The sequence below is a fragment of the Phyllobates terribilis genome, unplaced genomic scaffold (genome assembly GCF_046119375.1).
Source record: "Phyllobates terribilis strain yellow unplaced genomic scaffold, ASM4611937v1 Scaffold_40__1_contigs__length_11209783, whole genome shotgun sequence".
Classification (NCBI taxonomy): domain Eukaryota; kingdom Metazoa; phylum Chordata; class Amphibia; order Anura; family Dendrobatidae; genus Phyllobates; species Phyllobates terribilis.
In genome coordinates, this window is record NW_027362800.1 from 8,487,904 (window position 1) to 8,511,115 (window position 23,212).

The 23,212-nt window shown below is 43.8% G+C and overlaps 12 non-coding genes and 1 pseudogene across 12 annotated transcripts; all 13 read right to left on the reverse strand.

The window, feature by feature from the left end:
* Window positions 1-615: 615 nt before the first annotated feature.
* Window positions 616-806, reverse strand: LOC141184190 (U2 spliceosomal RNA). Its single transcript, XR_012258969.1, has one exon. It is a non-coding gene; the product is annotated as a U2 spliceosomal RNA (small nuclear RNA).
* Window positions 807-1,926: 1,120 nt separating this feature from the next.
* On the reverse strand, window positions 1,927-2,110 carry LOC141185781 (U2 spliceosomal RNA). The gene has a single exon (XR_012260398.1). It is a non-coding gene; the product is annotated as a U2 spliceosomal RNA (small nuclear RNA).
* A 789-nt stretch (window positions 2,111-2,899) lies between these two features.
* LOC141186255 (U2 spliceosomal RNA) lies at window positions 2,900-2,991 on the reverse strand (annotated as a pseudogene).
* Window positions 2,992-4,110: 1,119 nt separating this feature from the next.
* On the reverse strand, window positions 4,111-4,301 carry LOC141189662 (U2 spliceosomal RNA). The gene has a single exon (XR_012263712.1). It is a non-coding gene; the product is annotated as a U2 spliceosomal RNA (small nuclear RNA).
* Window positions 4,302-5,425: 1,124 nt separating this feature from the next.
* Window positions 5,426-5,616, reverse strand: LOC141189663 (U2 spliceosomal RNA). The gene has a single exon (XR_012263713.1). It is a non-coding gene; the product is annotated as a U2 spliceosomal RNA (small nuclear RNA).
* Window positions 5,617-6,738: 1,122 nt separating this feature from the next.
* On the reverse strand, window positions 6,739-6,929 carry LOC141189664 (U2 spliceosomal RNA). The gene has a single exon (XR_012263714.1). It is a non-coding gene; the product is annotated as a U2 spliceosomal RNA (small nuclear RNA).
* Window positions 6,930-8,051: 1,122 nt separating this feature from the next.
* On the reverse strand, window positions 8,052-8,242 carry LOC141189665 (U2 spliceosomal RNA). The gene has a single exon (XR_012263715.1). It is a non-coding gene; the product is annotated as a U2 spliceosomal RNA (small nuclear RNA).
* A 1,122-nt stretch (window positions 8,243-9,364) lies between these two features.
* Window positions 9,365-9,555, reverse strand: LOC141189667 (U2 spliceosomal RNA). The gene has a single exon (XR_012263716.1). It is a non-coding gene; the product is annotated as a U2 spliceosomal RNA (small nuclear RNA).
* Window positions 9,556-10,674: 1,119 nt separating this feature from the next.
* LOC141189668 (U2 spliceosomal RNA) lies at window positions 10,675-10,865 on the reverse strand. Its single transcript, XR_012263717.1, has one exon. It is a non-coding gene; the product is annotated as a U2 spliceosomal RNA (small nuclear RNA).
* A 1,125-nt stretch (window positions 10,866-11,990) lies between these two features.
* On the reverse strand, window positions 11,991-12,181 carry LOC141189669 (U2 spliceosomal RNA). Its single transcript, XR_012263718.1, has one exon. It is a non-coding gene; the product is annotated as a U2 spliceosomal RNA (small nuclear RNA).
* Window positions 12,182-13,302: 1,121 nt separating this feature from the next.
* LOC141185744 (U2 spliceosomal RNA) lies at window positions 13,303-13,491 on the reverse strand. Its single transcript, XR_012260374.1, has one exon. It is a non-coding gene; the product is annotated as a U2 spliceosomal RNA (small nuclear RNA).
* Window positions 13,492-15,892: 2,401 nt separating this feature from the next.
* Window positions 15,893-16,089, reverse strand: LOC141185807 (U2 spliceosomal RNA). Its single transcript, XR_012260420.1, has one exon. It is a non-coding gene; the product is annotated as a U2 spliceosomal RNA (small nuclear RNA).
* A 6,395-nt stretch (window positions 16,090-22,484) lies between these two features.
* LOC141189670 (U2 spliceosomal RNA) lies at window positions 22,485-22,675 on the reverse strand. The gene has a single exon (XR_012263719.1). It is a non-coding gene; the product is annotated as a U2 spliceosomal RNA (small nuclear RNA).
* Window positions 22,676-23,212: the final 537 nt, after the last annotated feature.

Consider the following 23,212-nt stretch of genomic DNA (forward strand, 5'->3'; position numbering starts at 1 on the left):
ATAAGCAACAGTTTAAAAGAATGCCACAGACTAATCAACCAAACTTTTTGGGTTGGTTTCTCTTTTATAGTCTGCAGGCATTAAATGAAAGAAGTCAGTGTTCCAGCAGAGGGAGACAACGTTTCAGAAAAGGCATTGTAACAAACCAAAAAAGAAATTTTAAGCGCAGCAGAGTAACCAGCTCACATACCTGTTAGCTCAGGTGAGTTTAAAAGGCTGCTGTTGATAACAAGGGCATTTGCTAAATAGATGGTGTGTGTGCAACAATATACTGAAAGGTCAATTATATTGTGCAGCTTATCTCACCACCTGTAGTTATTTAGGTGAAAGCTCCAAAATGCTTGCCTAATATGTCTGTTTATCCAAAAGGAAGTATAGAGGGAGAGCTAGATAGATAGCATTGCATTACATTACATTACATGGCAATGCAATGCACAGTTGCTGAAGTTGAACCAAAATGAGCTTGTCATCTGGCTTCTGCAACTTTTAACATGAAAAATCCAATGAGGAGAAGAAAAGCAAAGCCAAAGAGTCCATCCCAAAATCCGATAAACAAGCAAAATGAACAAAAAGCATTGAATTCAATTCTTTCTGATTTTAGAAACTGCATTAAAGAAGGGGTGCACCGGTCCTGGAGATACTGCAATACCAGGTCAATGCGTGGAGTGGACAGAGCAAGCTCTTTTTCCATCTCCCTGTTCTAAAAATCCATTTAATATATGGTCCCCAGATAGGGGACCTATCAGATATTAAACTGATAAGAACAGATACTACACTTGATCTTAGCCAAAAGGCCGAGAAGCGATAACCAGAATTGGTTTCCGACTACGGTGCCACCCAAGGATTCTGAAAAGTCCATTTGTGGAGATGGCCACCTGGACTCCCGTTAAGAAGACATGCTGTCAACCTCTAGATCCCTCACATGCCTGCACTTTTCGGCTTGCTGCTGCTGCAATCCACGCGTTTTAGATCTGCATAACTCCACCTCTTTTAGCACAGTACCCTCAACCCCCGGCTGTTCCCACCCACCTCAACACCGTTGGAAGGGAGGAGAACCAATTAAGGCGGGGGGGGGGTGGAACGAGCAGCTGTCTACCCTTAGGAGGAGGGTTGCTGATTAATTACCTCTCCTGCTGCTGCTGCTGCTGGCTGTCCAGCAGCAGACTGAAGGTGGCTGCTGCTGTGCGCAGGTATATAAAGGCTCAGAGCCTATTATGACACGCGCAGCCAGCGTTCCATTGCCACATTCCGTCTACTGCAGGCGGGATACCTGGATGGCTGAATGTCACTGAGAAGCTCACAGAGACCGCCATAAGCAACAGTTTAAAAGAATGCCACAGACTAATCAACCAAACTTTTTGGGTTGGTTTCTCTTTTATAGTCTACAGGCATTAAATGAAAGAAGTCAGTGTTCCAGCAGAGGGAGACAACGTTTCAGAAAAGGCATTGTAGCAAACCAAAAAAGAAATTTTAAGCGCAGCAGAGTAACCAGCTCACATACCTGTTAGCTCAGGTGAGTTTAAAAGGCTGCTGTTGATAACAAGGGCATTTGCTAAATAGATGGTGTGTGTGCAACAATATACTGAAAGGTCAATTATATTGTGCAGCTTATCTCACCACCTGTAGTTATTTAGGTGAAAGCTCCAAAATGCTTGCCTAATATGTCTGTTTATCCAAAAGGAAGTATAGAGGGAGAGCTAGATAGATAGCATTGCATTACATTACATTACATGGCAATGCAATGCACAGTTGCTGAAGTTGAACCAAAATGAGCTTGTCATCTGGCTTCTGCAACTTTTAACATGAAAAATCCAATGAGGAGAAGAAAAGCAAAGCCAAAGAGTCCATCCCAAAATCCGACAAACAAGCAAAATGAACAAAAAGCATTGAATTCAATTCTTTCTGATTTTAGAAACTGCATTAAAGAAGGGGTGCACCGGTCCTGGAGATACTGCAATACCAGGTCAATGCGTGGAGTGGACAGAGCAAGCTCTTTTTCCATCTCCCTGTTCTAAAAATCCATTTAATATATGGTCCCCAGATAGGGGACGTATCAGATATTAAACTGATAAGAACAGATTTTTTTTTTTTATCGAAAGCCCGAATTCGTGTACAAAACCCGAGTGCGCTTAAAAAAGTGACAAGTGCCACAAAAAAAGTGCACTAGGATGCTGGTCTTCTTGAAACCCTCTCCAAAAGGAGAAGGGTCCCCCAAACCATTCCCCGTCCCTCCGAGCCAAAAGGCCACAGCGAGGAACAGGGACAAAAAGCCACCTCCAGCCGAAGCCAGAGGCGACCCAATCTTACCCCCAGCACCTGCCCGAGTTCTCACCGGAGCAAGGCACTGGGAGCCAAAGACTGTGCTCCCCTCCCGGAAGAGGGGAGCCAACAACGCTCTCCTCCCGAAAGAGGAGAGCCAGGGGGGTTCAGGGGGGAGCGGAACCTGATGGCCACACACTCCCCCCCTAGACCTGCCAAGAGAGGAACCCGTAAGGGAACCGCATCCCGACAAAATCCTAGTAGGACGTGACACACGTGAATAAGTGGACACACAGTGACAAAGAAATTAAATAAATAGTGAAGGTTTCACAGTATAATACTGCCCGGACCTTCGACCGGGAATTGAAAAATTCCCCATCCTAAGGCCAGAAGGCCCGGAATAAGGGTGTGTGCGAAGAAAGAAAATTTGAAGTGCTTGTGCAAATGTGCCATAAACTCAAGTGGGGTTCCCAATCCCAGTGAGTTAAGGCACCCCAGGGTCACCACTCCTGGGGCACTTCACACTTCGGGCTTTCGATCTTCCCCGGCCCAATGGCGTCGATCCTGGGGGGCCATGCTTTCCACCAGATGACTATATTAGCCACCTGGCGTACTAACAAGCGCCTAAACCCCAGTGTGCATAATGTATCAATCTACTAGGGCGGCCAACATCCAAAACCGCCTTTTCGAAAGATACTACACTTGATCTTAGCCAAAAGGCCGAGAAGCGATAACCAGAATTGGTTTCCGACTACGGTGCCACCCAAGGATTCTGAAAAGTCCATTTGTGGAGATGGCCACCTGGACTCCCGTTAAGAAGACATGCTGTCAACCTCTAGATCCCTCACATGCCTGCACTTTTCGGCTTGCTGCTACTGCAATCCACGCGTTTTAGATCTGCATAACTCCACCTCTTTTAGCACATTACCCTCAACCCCCGGCTGTTCCCACCCGCCTCAACACCGTTGGAAGGGAGGAGAACCAATTAAGGCGGGGGGGGGTGGAACGAGCAGCTGTCTACCCTTAGCAGGAGGGTTGCTGATTAATTACCTCTCCTGCTGCTGCTGCTGCTGGCTGTCCAGCAGCAGACTGAAGGTGGCTGCTGCTGTGCGCAGGTATATAAAGGCTCAGAGCCTATTATGACACGCGCAGCCAGCGTTCCATTGCCACATTCCGTCTACTGCAGGCGGGATACCTGGATGGCTGAATGTCACTGAGAAGCTCACAGAGACCGCCATAAGCAACAGTTTAAAAGAATGCCACAGACTAATCAACCAAACTTTTTGGGTTGGTTTCTCTTTTATAGTCTGCAGGCATTAAATGAAAGAAGTCAGTGTTCCAGCAGAGGGAGACAACGTTTCAGAAAAGGCATTGTAGCAAACCAAAAAAGAAATTTTAAGCGCAGCAGAGTAACCAGCTCACATACCTGTTAGCTCAGGTGAGTTTAAAAGGCTGCTGTTGATAACAAGGGCATTTGCTAAATAGATGGTGTGTGTGCAACAATATACTGAAAGGTCAATTATATTGTGCAGCTTATCTCACCACCTGTAGTTATTTAGGTGAAAGCTCCAAAATGCTTGCCTAATATGTCTGTTTATCCAAAAGGAAGTATAGAGGGAGAGCTAGATAGATAGCATTGCATTACATTACATTACATGGCAATGCAATGCACAGTTGCTGAAGTTGAACCAAAATGAGCTTGTCATCTGGCTTCTGCAACTTTTAACATGAAAAATCCAATGAGGAGAAGAAAAGCAAAGCCAAAGAGTCCATCCCAAAATCCGACAAACAAGCAAAATGAACAAAAAGCATTGAATTCAATTCTTTCTGATTTTAGAAACTGCATTAAAGAAGGGGTGCACCGGTCCTGGAGATACTGCAATACCAGGTCAATGCGTGGAGTGGACAGAGCAAGCTCTTTTTCCATCTCCCTGTTCTAAAAATCCATTTAATATATGGTCCCCAGATAGGGGACGTATCAGATATTAAACTGATAAGAACAGATACTACACTTGATCTTAGCCAAAAGGCCGAGAAGCGATAACCAGAATTGGTTTCCGACTACGGTGCCACCCAAGGATTCTGAAAAGTCCATTTGTGGAGATGGCCACCTGGACTCCCGTTAAGAAGACATGCTGTCAACCTCTAGATCCCTCACATGCCTGCACTTTTCGGCTTGCTGCTGCTGCAATCCACGCGTTTTAGATCTGCATAACTCCACCTCTTTTAGCACAGTACCCTCAACCCCCGGCTGTTCCCACCCGCCTCAACACCGTTGGAAGGGAGGAGAACCAATTAAGGCGGGGGGGGGGGGTGTGGAACGAGCAGCTGTCTACCCTTAGCAGGAGGGTTGCTGATTAATTACCTCTCCTGCTGCTGCTGCTGCTGGCTGTCCAGCAGCAGACTGAAGGTGGCTGCTGCTGTGCGCAGGTATATAAAGGCTCAGAGCCTATTATGACACGCGCAGCCAGCGTTCCATTGCCACATTCCGTCTACTGCAGGCGGGATACCTGGATGGCTGAATGTCACTGAGAAGCTCACAGAGACCGCCATAAGCAACAGTTTAAAAGAATGCCACAGACTAATCAACCAAACTTTTTGGGTTGGTTTCTCTTTTATAGTCTGCAGGCATTAAATGAAAGAAGTCAGTGTTCCAGCAGAGGGAGACAACGTTTCAGAAAAGGCATTGTAGCAAACCAAAAAAGAAATTTTAAGCGCAGCAGAGTAGCCAGCTCACATACCTGTTAGCTCAGGTGAGTTTAAAAGGCTGCTGTTGATAACAAGGGCATTTGCTAAATAGATGGTGTGTGTGCAACAATATACTGAAAGGTCAATTATATTTTGCAGCTTATCTCACCACCTGTAGTTATTTAGGTGAAAGCTCCAAAATGCTTGCCTAATATGTCTGTTTATCCAAAAGGAAGTATAGAGGGAGAGCTAGATAGATAGCATTGCATTACATTACATAACATGGCAATGCAATGCACAGTTGCTGAAGTTGAACCAAAATGAGCTTGTCATCTGGCTTCTGCAACTTTTAACATGAAAAATCCAATGAGGAGAAGAAAAGCAAAGCCAAAGAGTCCATCCCAAAATCCGACAAACAAGCAAAATGAACAAAAAGCATTGAATTCAATTCTTTCTGATTTTAGAAACTGCATTAAAGAAGGGGTGCACCGGTCCTGGAGATACTGCAATACCAGGTCAATGCGTGGAGTGGACAGAGCAAGCTCTTTTTCCATCTCCCTGTTCTAAAAATCCATTTAATATATGGTCCCCAGATAGGGGACGTATCAGATATTAAACTGATAAGAACAGATACTACACTTGATCTTAGCCAAAAGGCCGAGAAGCGATAACCAGAATTGGTTTCCGACTACGGTGCCACCCAAGGATTCTGAAAAGTCCATTTGTGGAGATGGCCACCTGGACTCCCGTTAAGAAGACATGCTGTCAACCTCTAGATCCCTCACATGCCTGCACTTTTCGGCTTGCTGCTGCTGCAATCCACGCGTTTTAGATCTGCATAACTCCACCTCTTTTAGCACAGTACCCTCAACCCCCGGCTGTTCCCACCCGCCTCAACACCGTTGGAAGGGAGGAGAACCAATTAAGGCGGGGGGGGGGTGTGGAACGAGCAGCTGTCTACCCTTAGCAGGAGGGTTGCTGATTAATTACCTCTCCTGCTGCTGCTGCTGCTGGCTGTCCAGCAGCAGACTGAAGGTGGCTGCTGCTGTGCGCAGGTATATAAAGGCTCAGAGCCTATTATGACACGCGCAGCCAGCGTTCCATTGCCACATTCCGTCTACTGCAGGCGGGATACCTGGATGGCTGACTGTCACTGAGAAGCTCACAGAGACCGCCATAAGCAACAGTTTAAAAGAATGCCACAGACTAATCAACCAAACTTTTTGGGTTGGTTTCTCTTTTATAGTCTGCAGGCATTAAATGAAAGAAGTCAGTGTTCCAGCAGAGGGAGACAACGTTTCAGAAAAGGCATTGTAGCAAACCAAAAAAGAAATTTTAAGCGCAGCAGAGTAACCAGCTCACATACCTGTTAGCTCAGGTGAGTTTAAAAGGCTGCTGTTGATAACAAGGGCATTTGCTAAATAGATGGTGTGTGTGCAACAATATACTGAAAGGTCAATTATATTGTGCAGCTTATCTCACCATCTGTAGTTATTTAGGTGAAAGCTCCAAAATGCTTGCCTAATATGTCTGTTTATCCAAAAGGAAGTATAGAGGGAGAGCTAGATAGATAGCATTGCATTACATTACATTACATGGCAATGCAATGCACAGTTGCTGAAGTTGAACCAAAATGAGCTTGTCATCTGGCTTCTGCAACTTTTAACATGAAAAATCCAATGAGGAGAAGAAAAGCAAAGCCAAAGAGTCCATCCCAAAATCCGACAAACAAGCAAAATGAACAAAAAGCATTGAATTCAATTCTTTCTGATTTTAGAAACTGCATTAAAGAAGGGGTGCACCGGTCCTGGAGATACTGCAATACCAGGTCAATGCGTGGAGTGGACAGAGCAAGCTCTTTTTCCATCTCCCTGTTCTAAAAATCCATTTAATATATGGTCCCCAGATAGGGGACGTATCAGATATTAAACTGATAAGAACAGATACTACACTTGATCTTAGCCAAAAGGCCGAGAAGCGATAACCAGAATTGGTTTCCGACTACGGTGCCACCCAAGGATTCTGAAAAGTCCATTTGTGGAGATGGCCACCTGGACTCCCGTTAAGAAGACATGCTGTCAACCTCTAGATCCCTCACATGCCTGCACTTTTCGGCTTGCTGCTGCTGCAATCCACGCGTTTTAGATCTGCATAACTCCACCTCTTTTAGCACAGTACCCTCAACCCCCGGCTGTTCCCACCCGCCTCAACACCGTTGGAAGGGAGGAGAACCAATTAAGGCGGGGGGGGGGGGTGGAACGAGCAGCTGTCTACCCTTAGCAGGAGGGTTGCTGATTAATTACCTCTCCTGCTGCTGCTGCTGCTGGCTGTCCAGCAGCAGACTGAAGGTGGCTGCTGCTGTGCGCAGGTATATAAAGGCTCAGAGCCTATTATGACACGCGCAGCCAGCGTTCCATTGCCACATTCCGTCTACTGCAGGCGGGATACCTGGATGGCTGAATGTCACTGAGAAGCTCACAGAGACCGCCATAAGCAACAGTTTAAAAGAATGCCACAGACTAATCAACCAAACTTTTTGGGTTGGTTTCTCTTTTATAGTCTGCAGGCATTAAATGAAAGAAGTCAGTGTTCCAGCAGAGGGAGACAACGTTTCAGAAAAGGCATTGTAGCAAACCAAAAAAGAAATTTTAAGCGCAGCAGAGTAACCAGCTCACATACCTGTTAGCTCAGGTGAGTTTAAAAGGCTGCTGTTGATAACAAGGGCATTTGCTAAATAGATGGTGTGTGTGCAACAATATACTGAAAGGTCAATTATATTTTGCAGCTTATCTCACCACCTGTAGTTATTTAGGTGAAAGCTCCAAAATGCTTGCCTAATATGTCTGTTTATCCAAAAGGAAGTATAGAGGGAGAGCTAGATAGATAGCATTGCATTACATTACATAACATGGCAATGCAATGCACAGTTGCTGAAGTTGAACCAAAATGAGCTTGTCATCTGGCTTCTGCAACTTTTAACATGAAAAATCCAATGAGGAGAAGAAAAGCAAAGCCAAAGAGTCCATCCCAAAATCCGACAAACAAGCAAAATGAACAAAAAGCATTGAATTCAATTCTTTCTGATTTTAGAAACTGCATTAAAGAAGGGGTGCACCGGTCCTGGAGATACTGCAATACCAGGTCAATGCGTGGAGTGGACAGAGCAAGCTCTTTTTCCATCTCCCTGTTCTAAAAATCCATTTAATATATGGTCCCCAGATAGGGGACGTATCAGATATTAAACTGATAAGAACAGATACTACACTTGATCTTAGCCAAAAGGCCGAGAAGCGATAACCAGAATTGGTTTCCGACTACGGTGCCACCCAAGGATTCTGAAAAGTCCATTTGTGGAGATGGCCACCTGGACTCCCGTTAAGAAGACATGCTGTCAACCTCTAGATCCCTCACATGCCTGCACTTTTCGGCTTGCTGCTGCTGCAATCCACGCGTTTTAGATCTGCATAACTCCACCTCTTTTAGCACAGTACCCTCAACCCCCGGCTGTTCCCACCCGCCTCAACACCGTTGGAAGGGAGGATAACCAATTAAGGCGGGGGGGGGGGGTGGAACGAGCAGCTGTCTACCCTTAGCAGGAGGGTTGCTGATTAATTACCTCTCCTGCTGCTGCTGCTGCTGGCTGTCCAGCAGCAGACTGAAGGTGGCTGCTGCTGTGCGCAGGTATATAAAGGCTCAGAGCCTATTATGACACGCGCAGCCAGCGTTCCATTGCCACATTCCGTCTACTGCAGGCGGGATACCTGGATGGCTGAATGTCACTGAGAAGCTCACAGAGACCGCCATAAGCAACAGTTTAAAAGAATGCCACAGACTAATCAACCAAACTTTTTGGGTTGGTTTCTCTTTTATAGTCTGCAGGCATTAAATGAAAGAAGTCAGTGTTCCAGCAGAGGGAGACAACGTTTCAGAAAAGGCATTGTAGCAAACCAAAAAAGAAATTTTAAGCGCAGCAGAGTAACCAGCTCACATACCTGTTAGCTCAGGTGAGTTTAAAAGGCTGCTGTTGATAACAAGGGCATTTGCTAAATAGATGGTGTGTGTGCAACAATATACTGAAAGGTCAATTATATTTTGCAGCTTATCTCACCACCTGTAGTTATTTAGGTGAAAGCTCCAAAATGCTTGCCTAATATGTCTGTTTATCCAAAAGGAAGTATAGAGGGAGAGCTAGATAGATAGCATTGCATTACATTACATAACATGGCAATGCAATGCACAGTTGCTGAAGTTGAACCAAAATGAGCTTGTCATCTGGCTTCTGCAACTTTTAACATGAAAAATCCAATGAGGAGAAGAAAAGCAAAGCCAAAGAGTCCATCCCAAAATCCGACAAACAAGCAAAATGAACAAAAAGCATTGAATTCAATTCTTTCTGATTTTAGAAACTGCATTAAAGAAGGGGTGCACCGGTCCTGGAGATACTGCAATACCAGGTCAATGCGTGGAGTGGACAGAGCAAGCTCTTTTTCCATCTCCCTGTTCTAAAAATCCATTTAATATATGGTCCCCAGATAGGGGACGTATCAGATATTAAACTGATAAGAACAGATACTACACTTGATCTTAGCCAAAAGGCCGAGAAGCGATAACCAGAATTGGTTTCCGACTACGGTGCCACCCAAGGATTCTGAAAAGTCCATTTGTGGAGATGGCCACCTGGACTCCCGTTAAGAAGACATGCTGTCAACCTCTAGATCCCTCACATGCCTGCACTTTTCGGCTTGCTGCTGCTGCAATCCACGCGTTTTAGATCTGCATAACTCCACCTCTTTTAGCACAGTACCCTCAACCCCCGGCTGTTCCCACCCGCCTCAACACCGTTGGAAGGGAGGAGAACCAATTAAGGCGGGGGGGGGGGGGTGGAACGAGCAGCTGTCTACCCTTAGCAGGAGGGTTGCTGATTAATTACCTCTGCTGCTGCAGCTGCTGGCTGTCCAGCAGCAGACTGAAGGTGGCTGCTGCTGTGCGCAGGTATATAAAGGCTCAGAGCCTATTATGACACGCGCAGCCAACGTTCCATTGCCACATTCCGTCTACTGCAGGCGGGATACCTGGATGGCTGAATGTCACTGAGAAGCTCACAGAGACCGCCATAAGCAACAGTTTAAAAGAATGCCACAGACTAATCAACCAAACTTTTTGGGTTGGTTTCTCTTTTATAGTCTGCAGGCATTAAATGAAAGAAGTCAGTGTTCCAGCAGAGGGAGACAACGTTTCAGAAAAGGCATTGTAGCAAACCAAAAAAGAAATTTTAAGCGCAGCAGAGTAACCAGCTCACATACCTGTTAGCTCAGGTGAGTTTAAAAGGCTGCTGTTGATAACAAGGGCATTTGCTAAATAGATGGTGTGTGTGCAACAATATACTGAAAGGTCAATTATATTGTGCAGCTTATCTCACCACCTGTAGTTATTTAGTTGAAAGCTCCAAAATGCTTGCCTAATATGTCTGTTTATCCAAAAGAAGTATAGAGGGAGAGCTAGATAGATAGCATTGCATTACATTACATTACATGGCAATGCAATGCACAGTTGCTGAAGTTGAACCAAAATGAGCTTGTCATCTGGCTTCTGCAACTTTTAACATGAAAAATCCAATGAGGAGAAGAAAAGCAAAGCCAAAGAGTCCATCCCAAAATCCGACAAACAAGCAAAATGAACAAAAAGCATTGAATTCAATTCTTTCTGATTTTAGAAACTGCATTAAAGAAGGGGTGCACCGGTCCTGGAGATACTGCAATACCAGGTCAATGCGTGGAGTGGACAGAGCAAGCTCTTTTTCCATCTCCCTGTTCTAAAAATCCATTTAATATATGGTCCCCAGATAGGGGACGTATCAGATATTAAACTGATAAGAACAGATACTACACTTGATCTTAGCCAAAAGGCCGAGAAGCGATAACCAGAATTGGTTTCCGACTACGGTGCCACCCAAGGATTCTGAAAAGTCCATTTGTGGAGATGGCCACCTGGACTCCCGTTAAGAAGACATGCTGTCAACCTCTAGATCCCTCACATGCCTGCACTTTTCGGCTTGCTGCTGCTGCAATCCACGCGTTTTAGATCTGCATAACTCCACCTCTTTTAGCACAGTACCCTCAACCCCCGGCTGTTCCCACCCGCCTCAACACCGTTGGAAGGGAGGAGAACCAATTAAGGCGGGGGGGGGGGGGGGTGGAACGAGCAGCTGTCTACCCTTAGCAGGAGGGTTGCTGATTAATTACCTCTCCTGCTGCTGCTGCTGCTGGCTGTCCAGCAGCAGACTGAAGGTGGCTGCTGCTGTGCGCAGGTATATAAAGGCTCAGAGCCTATTATGACACGCGCAGCCAGCGTTCCATTGCCACATTCCGTCTACTGCAGGCGGGATACCTGGATGGCTGAATGTCACTGAGAAACTCACAGAGACCGCCATAAGCAACAGTTTAAAAGAATGCCACAGACTAATCAACCAAACTTTTTGGGTTGGTTTCTCTTTTATAGTCTGCAGGCATTAAATGAAAGAAGTCAGTGTTCCAGCAGAGGGAGACAACGTTTCAGAAAAGGCATTGTAGCAAACCAAAAAAGAAATTTTAAGCGCAGCAGAGTAACCAGCTCACATACCTGTTAGCTCAGGTGAGTTTAAAAGGCTGCTGTTGATAACAAGGGCATTTGCTAAATAGATGGTGTGTGTGCAACAATATACTGAAAGGTCAATTATATTTTGCAGCTTATCTCACCACCTGTAGTTATTTAGGTGAAAGCTCCAAAATGCTTGCCTAATATGTCTGTTTATCCAAAAGGAAGTATAGAGGGAGAGCTAGATAGATAGCATTGCATTACATTACATTACATGGCAATGCAATGCACAGTTGCTGAAGTTGAACCAAAATGAGCTTGTCATCTGGCTTCTGCAACTTTTAACATGAAAAATCCAATGAGGAGAAGAAAAGCAAAGCCAAAGAGTCCATCCCAAAATCCGACAAACAAGCAAAATGAACAAAAAGCATTGAATTCAATTCTTTCTGATTTTAGAAACTGCATTAAAGAAGGGGTGCACCGGTCCTGGAGATACTGCAATACCAGGTCAATGCGTGGAGTGGACAGAGCAAGCTCTTTTTCCATCTCCCTGTTCTAAAAATCCATTTAATATATGGTCCCCAGATAGGGGACGTATCAGATATTAAACTGATAAGAACAGATACTACACTTGATCTTAGCCAAAAGGCCGAGAAGCGATAACCAGAATTGGTTTCCGACTACGGTGCCACCCAAGGATTCTGAAAAGTCCATTTGTGGAGATGGCCACCTGGACTCCCGTTAAGAAGACATGCTGTCAACCTCTAGATCCCTCACATGCCTGCACTTTTCGGCTTGCTGCTGCTGCAATCCACGCGTTTTAGATCTGCATAACTCCACCTCTTTTAGCACAGTACCCTCAACCCCCGGCTGTTCCCACCCGCCTCAACACCGTTGGAAGGGAGGAGAACCAATTAAGGCGGGGGGGGGGGTGGAACGAGCAGCTGTCTACCCTTAGCAGGAGGGTTGCTGATTAATTACCTCTCCTGCTGCTGCTGCTGCTGGCTGTCCAGCAGCAGACTGAAGGTGGCTGCTGCTGTGCGCAGGTATATAAAGGCTCAGAGCCTATTATGACACGCGCAGCCAGCTTTCCATTGCCACATTCCGTCTACTGCAGGCGGGATACCTGGATGGCTGAATGTCACTGAGAAGCTCACAGAGACCGCCATAAGCAACAGTTTAAAAGAATGCCACAGACTAATCAACCAAACTTTTTGGGTTGGTTTCTCTTTTATAGTCTGCAGGCATTAAATGAAAGAAGTCAGTGTTCCAGCAGAGGGAGACAACGTTTCAGAAAAGGCATTGTAGCAAACCAAAAAAGAAATTTTAAGCGCAGCAGAGTAACCAGCTCACATACCTGTTAGCTCAGGTGAGTTTAAAAGGCTGCTGTTGATAACAAGGGCATTTGCTAAATAGATGGTGTGTGTGCAACAATATACTGAAAGGTCAATTATATTGTGCAGCTTATCTCACCACCTGTAGTTATTTAGGTGAAAGCTCCAAAATGCTTGCCTAATATGTCTGTTTATCCAAAAGGAAGTATAGAGGGAGAGCTAGATAGATAGCATTGCATTACATTACATTACATGGCAATGCAATGCACAGTTGCTGAAGTTGAACCAAAATGAGCTTGTCATCTGGCTTCTGCAACTTTTAACATGAAAAATCCAATGAGGAGAAGAAAAGCAAAGCCAAAGAGTCCATCCCAAAATCCGACAAACAAGCAAAATGAACAAAAAGCATTGAATTAAATTCTTTCTGATTTTAGAAACTGCATTAAAGAAGGGGTGCACCGGTCCTGGAGATACTGCAATACCAGGTCAATGCGTGGAGTGGACAGAGCAAGCTCTTTTTCCATCTCCCTGTTCTAAAAATCCATTTAATATATGGTCCCCAGATAGGGGACGTATCAGATATTAAACTGATAAGAACAGATTTTTTTTTAATTGAATGCGTCAGAAGACGCGACATAAATTAAATTCCATATGCATGGACAACAAAAATGTCGCCTACGCCTTCATCATCCGAATTCAACTTTTTTTTTTTTATTAGAAAATTTAATAATAATACTTAATAAATTTAACAAACATAAAACAATCTTACATCAGCAAAAAAAACCTTCCTACAAGACATTAACAATTAACTCAAAGCTTTTTTCCTTCCACGTCTTTTCCTACTCCAAGACCTGTCCCACATATCCCAGTCACTATCCAAAAAACCTTCCAACAAAATCTTTTCACCTTCAGCACTATCACATGTTACTTTCTCTTCTTTCTTGTCCTCCGACTTACGTCTCTTTTCTTTATCATTTTCCTTTAGTTCTCTCCTTACAAATATCTGCTTTACTTGTATCTCCTCTTCTCCCACAGCACAATCTTCAATCTTTACTCCTTCTAACAATGAGTCTTTACTTCTCACCAAATCTTGCTTCTTTTTCACAATTTCTTCTTTCTCTTTAACTACTTGCAACTCTCTCTGCTCCTCTTTACATTCTTCAAAACTCTTCTTGTCTTTTTCCATATAACAGAAACCAGTCCTGCCATTTATCACAATTTTTCCCATAACCAACTCTTCTTCTCTCTTCATCCATACTACAAATCGTCTTTTTCCGTTCCATACTCCAACTTTGTTCAAATAGTCCTTCTGGAACTTTACCAACACACATTTCTTCTTTAAATACTCCAGCACTTCCTCCATTATCACAAAAGGATCATCCATACTTACTACCACAGTTCTTGGTTTTCCCAAAAAAAGTGGCTTCACTCCAACCTTCCCTCCATTCCAACACTTCAAGAAATGAAGACATTTCTCCTCCAAGCGTAAAGTCACATCATACATCTTCTTGTACCTTAGCTCTTGCATGCACAAGATATCCTTCTTTTCTACTGCTCCATATTCCTCCAGCAAATCCAGAACTTCTTCTTCCTCCAACAAACAGTCCATCTTCGCAGAAAAGCGTAAGCAATTCCACTTCATTACATCCTCCATCTTCAAGTCCTTCCACAATGTTGTCCCCACAGCTATGTGTGGGAACAGTTGCCCCCTACCGAAGTAGTGACAAGGGTGATCGCCTCTCGTTGCCTGGGGATTAATCCGACTTGCCAATAGCAGCAAGGGGGTGAAGCTCCCTCCGTTAAGAGAGAGCGATCCCCCAAGGCTAACAAGCCGGGTACCCCAGGCACCTCCTAGCCGAGACCAAGGCAACAACCGTTAGATCACTGCACTTGATCTTAGCCAAAAGGCCGAGAAGCGATAACCAGAATTGGTTTCCGACTACGGTGCCACCCAAGGATTCTGAAAAGTCCATTTGTGGAGATGGCCACCTGGACTCCCGTTAAGAAGACATGCTGTCAACCTCTAGATCCCTCACATGCCTGCACTTTTCGGCTTGCTGCTGCTGCAATCCACGCGTTTTAGATCTGCATAACTCCACCTCTTTTAGCACAGTACCCTCAACCCCCGGCTGTTCCCACCCGCCTCAACACCGTTGGAAGGGAGGAGAACCAATTAAGGCGGGGGGGGTGGAACGAGCAGCTGTCTACCCTTAGCAGGAGGGTTGCTGATTAATTACCTCTCCTGCTGCTGCTGCTGCTGGCTGTCCAGCAGCAGACTGAAGGTGGCTGCTGCTGTGCGCAGGTATATAAAGGCTCAGAGCCTATTATGACACGCGCAGCCAGCGTTCCATTGCCACATTCCGTCTACTGCAGGCGGGATACCTGGATGGCTGAATGTCACTGAGAAGCTCACAGAGACCGCCATAAGCAACAGTTTAAAAGAATGCCACAGACTAATCAACCAAACTTTTTGGGTTGGTTTCTCTTTTATAGTCTGCAGGCATTAAATGAAAGAAGTCAGTGTTCCAGCAGAGGGAGACAACGTTTCAGAAAAGGCATTGTAGCAAACCAAAAAAGAAATTTTAAGCGCAGCAGAGTAACCAGCTCACATACCTGTTAGCTCAGGTGAGTTTAAAAGGCTGCTGTTGATAACAAGGGCATTTGCTAAATAGATGGTGTGTGTGCAACAATATACTGAAAGGTCAATTATATTGTGCAGCTTATCTCACCACCTGTAGTTATTTAGGTGAAAGCTCCAAAATGCTTGCCTAATATGTCTGTTTATCCAAAAGGAAGTATAGAGGGAGAGCTAGATAGATAGCATTGCATTACATTACATTACATGGCAATGCAATGCACAGTTGCTGAAGTTGAACCAAAATGAGCTTGTCATCTGGCTTCTGCAACTTTTAACATGAAAAATCCAATGAGGAGAAGAAAAGCAAAGCCAAAGAGTCCATCCCAAAATCCGACAAACAAGCAAAATGAACAAAAAGCATTGAATTCAATTCTTTCTGATTTTAGAAACTGCATTAAAGAAGGGGTGCACCGGTCCTGGAGATACTGCAATACCAGGTCAATGCGTGGAGTGGACAGAGCAAGCTCTTTTTCCATCTCCCTGTTCTAAAAATCCATTTAATATATGGTCCCCAGATAGGGGACGTATCAGATATTAAACTGATAAGAACAGATTTTTTTTTAATTTGGCTATCCCCCACATGGGGATAAAAACCGTTTATTTAAAATTTAACAAATTACAGAAATAAAACCATTACATCCACATTACACTTTCGGGACTTCAAAGAAAAATAAAAATTCCATCACAGCAAATTTTACAAGACTTCAAATATTCCATAGGTTAAAAAGCCATTTGCCTGCCAACGTTACATTCTTTTTCCTGTCCAATAAATAGTATATGTACATTTCACTTTTACAAAAGGCTAAAACATCATCTACTGGTAACATTTCATGTTTAAAAACAGCAATATTTCTAGCATTCCAGAGCGCTATCTTGGCACAATTCACTGTCTTCCACGCCATTATTTTTTGGTCCATTGTTGGGCATTCCAGAAGACCATATAACACTGATGCAAAATTAAAGTCCTTGAGGTCCACCATTTTCTCCAGCAGGGGGATTAATCTTCTCCAGAACTCTTTAGCAAAAGCACAAGTCCATAAAAGATGCTTCACTGTCTCTTCTTCTTGACAACCTTCTCTTGGGCAGATGGCAGACCTCACAAAACCTCTTCTGTACTGGAATGCCCGGCAAGGAAGACAGTGGTGTGCGCAGCTCCAAGACATGTCTTTCTGTACATTAAAAAGATAAGGGGCGTTAATCATTTTCCATATGTGTACAGTTTTGTCATCATCATAACGTTCAATATCACACAACGTCACATCAGTACTAATTTGTTTGAGTAGTGTCTTGCTGTTACATAGATCCCCTGTCTGTTTCTTATTCAAATTAAAATCAAGAATAATTTTCTTTAAAATCTCATAATGTGCAGGTAGGTTAAAAGCATAAGGAAAGGATAAAACCGTTTCAAACCAACCAAACCTTCTCATGAGAAAACCAGTGTTAAAACGCATAAAATAGGAAAGGTAATTATCTTTAAAAAGGGTTTTAAAACAGAAACAGAAAAAATGTATTAAAAGAAACTTATCTAAAACAGGGAAATCTTTCCCACCTTTAACCTTTGGCTTTGTCACAATTTCTCTTTTGAGTTTCTCCATTTTTGAGCCCCAAAAAAAGGTAAAACATACTTTTGTAATTCGTTTCAACAAATTTGTAGGAGGGGGGAACACCAAACTAAGATATAACAGGATAGGTAATATCACCATTTTTACAATCAGAACTTTACCTTCCATTGACAGCTTTCTCATATTCCACATGCAGATTTTCTGATTAATTTTCTGTGCTGCCGCATCCCAGCTATTAAAACCATTATTAGATTCATTAAAAGAAACACCTAAAATAGTAATGGAATCTGTAACTGCAATTGGTACATCATGTAAACGCATCCCCCCGACATTTAAAATATTACATTTAGTAAGATTAATTTTAAAACCGGAAACTGTACAAAAAGACTGAATTTGGCTTATCGTTTTTTGTATTGAAGGTACATCACATCCAAACACGGCTACATCATCCATATAGCTTACAACTTTAACTTGTAGACCATTCCCTCCGGGTAAGGGTACTCCACATATTTGCTTATCCCGGCGTATTGTACATAAAAGGGGTTCTATAGCACATATAAAAAGCAGGGGGGACAAAGGGCAACCCTGCTTCACCCCTGATTTTAAAACTACCTCTTTTGTTTTAAAACCATTAACTAAAATCTTACTCGTACAATCATTATAAAAAGCTTTAAGAGACAATAAAAACCCACCCGGAATGCCCATTTTTTCTAAAACTTTAAAAAGATAAAAATGAGACACGCGGTCAAAAGCTTTCTCAAAATCCACCGCTAGGATTGACATCTTTGTCTTTCTGGTTTTTACATCTTCAATACAATCTTTCACCAGGTTTAAATTGTCCCAGATACTACGCCCAGGTACCCCGCATACCTGATTTGCATGAATTACTTTATGTATCACCTTTTTCAACCGATTTGCACAGATCTTAGCCATAATTTTGTAATCACTATTTAAAAGAGTTATCGGCCTCCAGTTTTTAAGATCCGTTTTGTCACCTTTTTTGTATAGTAGTGATACCTCACCTTTCTTCCATGAGTTGAGTAAAACCTTATTATTAAAAACTTCGGAAAACAAATTAAACAAATCATCTTTTAAAATATCATAAAAACTTATATAAAACTCTATGGGGATACCATCAGGGCCCGGCACTTTACCATTTTTAAAACTCTTCATGGTTTCTAAAATCTCTTCCTCACATAGAGGTTGGGATAAAAAACTTTGGGCATCAGCATCTAGGGTGGACTTGATCTCCCCCAGGAAAGTGTGTATTAAATCATGGTCTACAGTTTTTACATTAAAAAGATCATTAAAATAGATATTTACCTTATCCAATATAACGTTGATATTATTATCTCCATCTATGTTATCAATTATTGTTTTCGCCTGTTTGTTTTTCTTAAAAAAATACCTGGAACAAGTCTCATCCTCTTCTACGTGTTTTACCTTTGAACGAAAAATCAGTTCTTTTCCTTTTTGTTCCAACCACTTTGAAATTTCTCCTTTAAGACTCAATATATCATTACCTACATCCAGACCATTGTCTTTGAATTTGTACAATGTCTGTAACCTGATATTAAGAAAATTATAGATCTCAAACTTTTCTTTAGCTTTTTGTATGCTTTTCTTTATAAAGAAATCTTTAATGCTTATTTTCATTCTATCCCACCAGGAGCTAAAAGAAATATTGGGGTTTTTCCTTTTTCTACAGTTTACATAAAACTCAATAAAATCCGATAAAATTTGTGGATCTTTTAAAAGGGACACATTCAATTTCCAAGATTTCTTACCACATTTCTTCTTTCCATTAATCCTCACTCTAAAAGATAAAATCTTGTGATCTGAGAGAATATTAGTTAAAACTTCACATTTCACTGGCAGTATTTTTTCTGAACCTAAAACAAAATCTATCCTGGAGCTACATGTAGAATTGCTCCAGGTGAAACCAGCGTCTATAGGGCTATCCTTGTTACATTCTTTATACACATCAGTTAATTTACAATCATTTATAATATTGCTTAACATTCCAGACGTTTTGTCATAATTTCTACTCACGGAACCGGAGCGTCGGCTTTCGCCTTTTAAAATACAATTAAAATCACCTGCCAGGATAAAAGGTTCAGAAATGTTAATAAATAAAGGTAAAATTTCCAGCATATCAGCCCTTTCATTTTTATCAGGTGACCCATAAAAATTTAAAAACTGCCATCTTGTCCCATCAATAAAAGCCTTAACTAAAAGAATACGACCCGGTAAAATATCTTGGATAAAATCAATAGACACATTTCCCTTAAAAAGTATAGCTACCCCGGCTGATCCGGTTGCATTTGATCCAGACCAGACCGATGGACCATGTTTCCACTCTTCCTTATATTTTTTGTAAGAAATCTTATGAGGGATATGACATTCTTGTAAAAAGAAAACAGAAGCTGTAAAACAGGTTAAAAAATGTAAAACAGTAGCTCTTCTGGTTTTGGATCCTATGCCTCTCACATTGAGGGAAACACCACTAATGTCAGCCATCATAACAAATGGTTAGGAAGAAACAAAAACTGGACTTTACCTATCCGATGGACGGATCAGACCACTTGGACTTTCACCAACGCCCTCTTCTGAATCCACCGTTATCAAAGAGTCTTCATCATCGGAGAAGGAACATTCACTTAAATTAAGACCCGACGCTACTGGGGTGTAGCTCGGAAGGATATTGTGAGAAAGGTTACACTGGGTCTCCATAGGCTGACCATTTAGGTCCTCGTCAGGTGGGTCTCCGAGAGGCTCCGCACTCCCCTGCTGACCCGCAGAGGGTCGTAACACAGGGGCAGGCTGCGCACATGGCGGAGCCTCAGAGTCCCCGGAGGCAGCCAGGTTCGGGGCCCCACCTGGGGCAGCAGAGCCCCGGGACCTCGGGATTCCAGAGTCTACACCCCCGTGAGGGGATGTATCCATCTCCTCCCTATTAGCCACCTCCACGGAACCATTCTTTTTCTTATTATGAGACCTCACCAAATGCCACGTACCGCCCTCGCTCTCGTGAGACCCAGTGGGAATTTTGGGCTCGGTGTCAGCCTTTTGGCGCTCTTTTTTGGCCTTACCGACCGCCCCTTTATGATCTTTCTCAGCCTTCCTTTTAGCCTCCTTATGGTCTTTCAGCCAGCTCCTGGGCTCCTGTGAGTTACCTGTCATTGACTCGGAGGGATTGTTACTAGTCGAAGCGCCCTTATCACCTCCCGAGGCTCCAGGTTGTTGTTCCTCCTCCTGAGGGGTGGTCTGATTGGCCCGTCCATTCCCGGATGTCTTGGACTTCTCCTTTTGTTTTTGTTCATCCTCTCTGAACCTGTGAGGGCAAGAAAAATAGAAATGACCAGGTGTCCGACAAAAAGAGCATTTTTTTTCATTTGGGCACTCCTTTGTGTCATGTTCAGTACTGGCACAATTTCTACAAGTGGCACCACAACTATCCTTAGAGTGCCCATAGAGACCACAATACCTACAGAAAAGTGGCATTCCTGAGAAAAAAAAATCCCCATTAGTTTGCCCTATTTTAAATCGAGCTGGAGGAAGTCTCACACCTCCAGGGAATTTAGGGTCTCTTTCACATTTTACTAAAAACTTCCATTTTGAGGTCCAGATGTTAAACTCATTCAACACTTTCCCAATCAATTTCACACTTTTAAAATAAACTGACAAAAAGGAAATAACATCTGGTGCTGTTATGAAGGGTGAGAAGATTTTCACAACCACCATCTTTACCTCATCCAGGACGTGCTCGATGATCTGAATCCCTTTTAGACCAGGGCTATTTTCTACCGACTTAACTCTGGACAAAACATCTTTGAAAATACCTTCGCCAGTAAAGGTTACATCATAATCTCCACGTCGAGGATAATCCTGGATAGAAAGGATTTCGTTGGTTCTGACGTGGAGCAGTTTCTCAAGCACGTCCTGGACTACATATCCCAGATTCCGCATATCGGAACCACCAGCCGTAAAGCGGACCCTTATAGTGTTCTTAAGCCTCGCATATAGAGGCACGAGGTTGGGGTCAACCTCCATGGTATGGCGCAACAAAATGCAAATTGCAACCGCCTGCAATCTGCGCCTTCAGAGCTTTGAGATAAAGCACCTGAAGGCTGGGGGATCGCTGCCCGTTACCCTAGGACTAATCCCTCTCCCTAATAGCAGCAGGCAGGTGAAGCCCACCGAAGTGGACGATCCTGCCAGGCCAAGGAGAGGGGTACCTGAGTGCCCTTCAACTGAAACCTCCTGCTGTGAAGCACTTGGTCTCAGCCAAAAGGCCGAGAAGTGATAACCAGAATTGGTTTCCGACTACGGTGCCACCCAAGGATTCTGAAAAGTCCATTTGTGGAGATAGCCACCTGGACTCCCGTTAATAAGACATGCTGTCAACCTCTAGATCCCTCACATGCCTGCACTTTTCGGCTTGCTGCTGCTGCAATCCACGCGTTTTAGAGCTGCATAACTCCACCTCTTTTAGCACAGTACCCTCAACCCCCGGCTGTTCCCACCCGCCTCAACACCGTTGGAAGGGAGGAGAACCAATTAAGGCGGGGGGGGGGGGGTGGAACGAGCAGCTGTCTACCCTTAGCAGGAGGGTTGCTGATTAATTACCTCTCCTGCTGCTGCTGCTGCTGGCTGTCCAGCAGCAGACTGAAGGTGGCTGCTGCTGTGCGCAGGTATATAAAGGCTCAGAGCCTATTATGACACGCGCAGCCAGCGTTCCATTGCCACATTCCGTCTACTGCAGGCGGGATACCTGGATGGCTGAATGTCACTGAGAAGCTCACAGAGACCGCCATAAGCAACAGTTTAAAAGAATGCCACAGACTAATCAACCAAACTTTTTGGGTTGGTTTCTCTTTTATAGTCTGCAGGCATTAAATGAAAGAAGTCAGTGTTCCAGCAGAGGGAGACAACGTTTCAGAAAAGGCATTGTAGCAAACCAAAAAAGAAATTTTAAGCGCAGCAGAGTAACCAGCTCACATACCTGTTAGCTCAGGTGAGTTTAAAAGGCTGCTGTTGATAACAAGGGCATTTGCTAAATAGATGGTGTGTGTGCAACAATATACTGAAAGGTCAATTATATTGTGCAGCTTATCTCACCACCTGTAGTTATTTAGGTGAAAGCTCCAAAATGCTTGCCTAATATGTCTGTTTATCCAAAAGGAAGTATAGAGGGAGAGCTAGATAGATAGCATTGCATTACATTACATTACATGGCAATGCAATGCACAGTTGCTGAAGTTGAACCAAAATGAGCTTGTCATCTGGCTTCTGCAACTTTTAACATGAAAAATCCAATGAGGAGAAGAAAAGCAAAGCCAAAGAGTCCATCCCAAAATCCGACAAACAAGCAAAATGAACAAAAAGCATTGAATTCAATTCTTTCTGATTTTAGAAACTGCATTAAAGAAGGGGTGCACCGGTCCTGGAGATACTGCAATACCAGGTCAATGCGTGGAGTGGACAGAGCAAGCTCTTTTTCCATCTCCCTGTTCTAAAAATCCATTTAATATATGGTCCCCAGATAGGGGACGTATCAGATATTAAACTGATAAGAACAGATACTACACTTGATCTTAGCCAAAAGGCCGAGAAGCGATAACCAGAATTGGTTTCCGACTACGGTGCCACCCAAGGATTCTGAAAAGTCCATTTGTGGAGATGGCCACCTGGACTCCCGTTAAGAAGACATGCTGTCAACCTCTAGATCCCTCACATGCCTGCACTTTTCGGCTTGCTGCTGCTGCAATCCACGCGTTTTAGATCTGCATAACTCCACCTCTTTTAGCACAGTACCCTCAACCCCCGGCTGTTCCCACCCGCCTCAACACCGTTGGAAGGGAGGAGAACCAATTAAGGCGGGGGGGGGGGGTGGAACGAGCAGCTGTCTACCCTTAGCAGGAGGGTTGCTGATTAATTACCTCTCCTGCTGCTGCTGCTGCTGGCTGTCCAGCAGCAGACTGAAGGTGGCTGCTGCTGTGCGCAGGTATATAAAGGCTCAGAGCCTATTATGACACGCGCAGCCAGCGTTCCATTGCCACATTCCGTCTACTGCAGGCGGGATACCTGGATGGCTGAATGTCACTGAGAAGCTCACAGAGACCGCCATAAGCAACAGTTTAAAAGAATGCCACAGA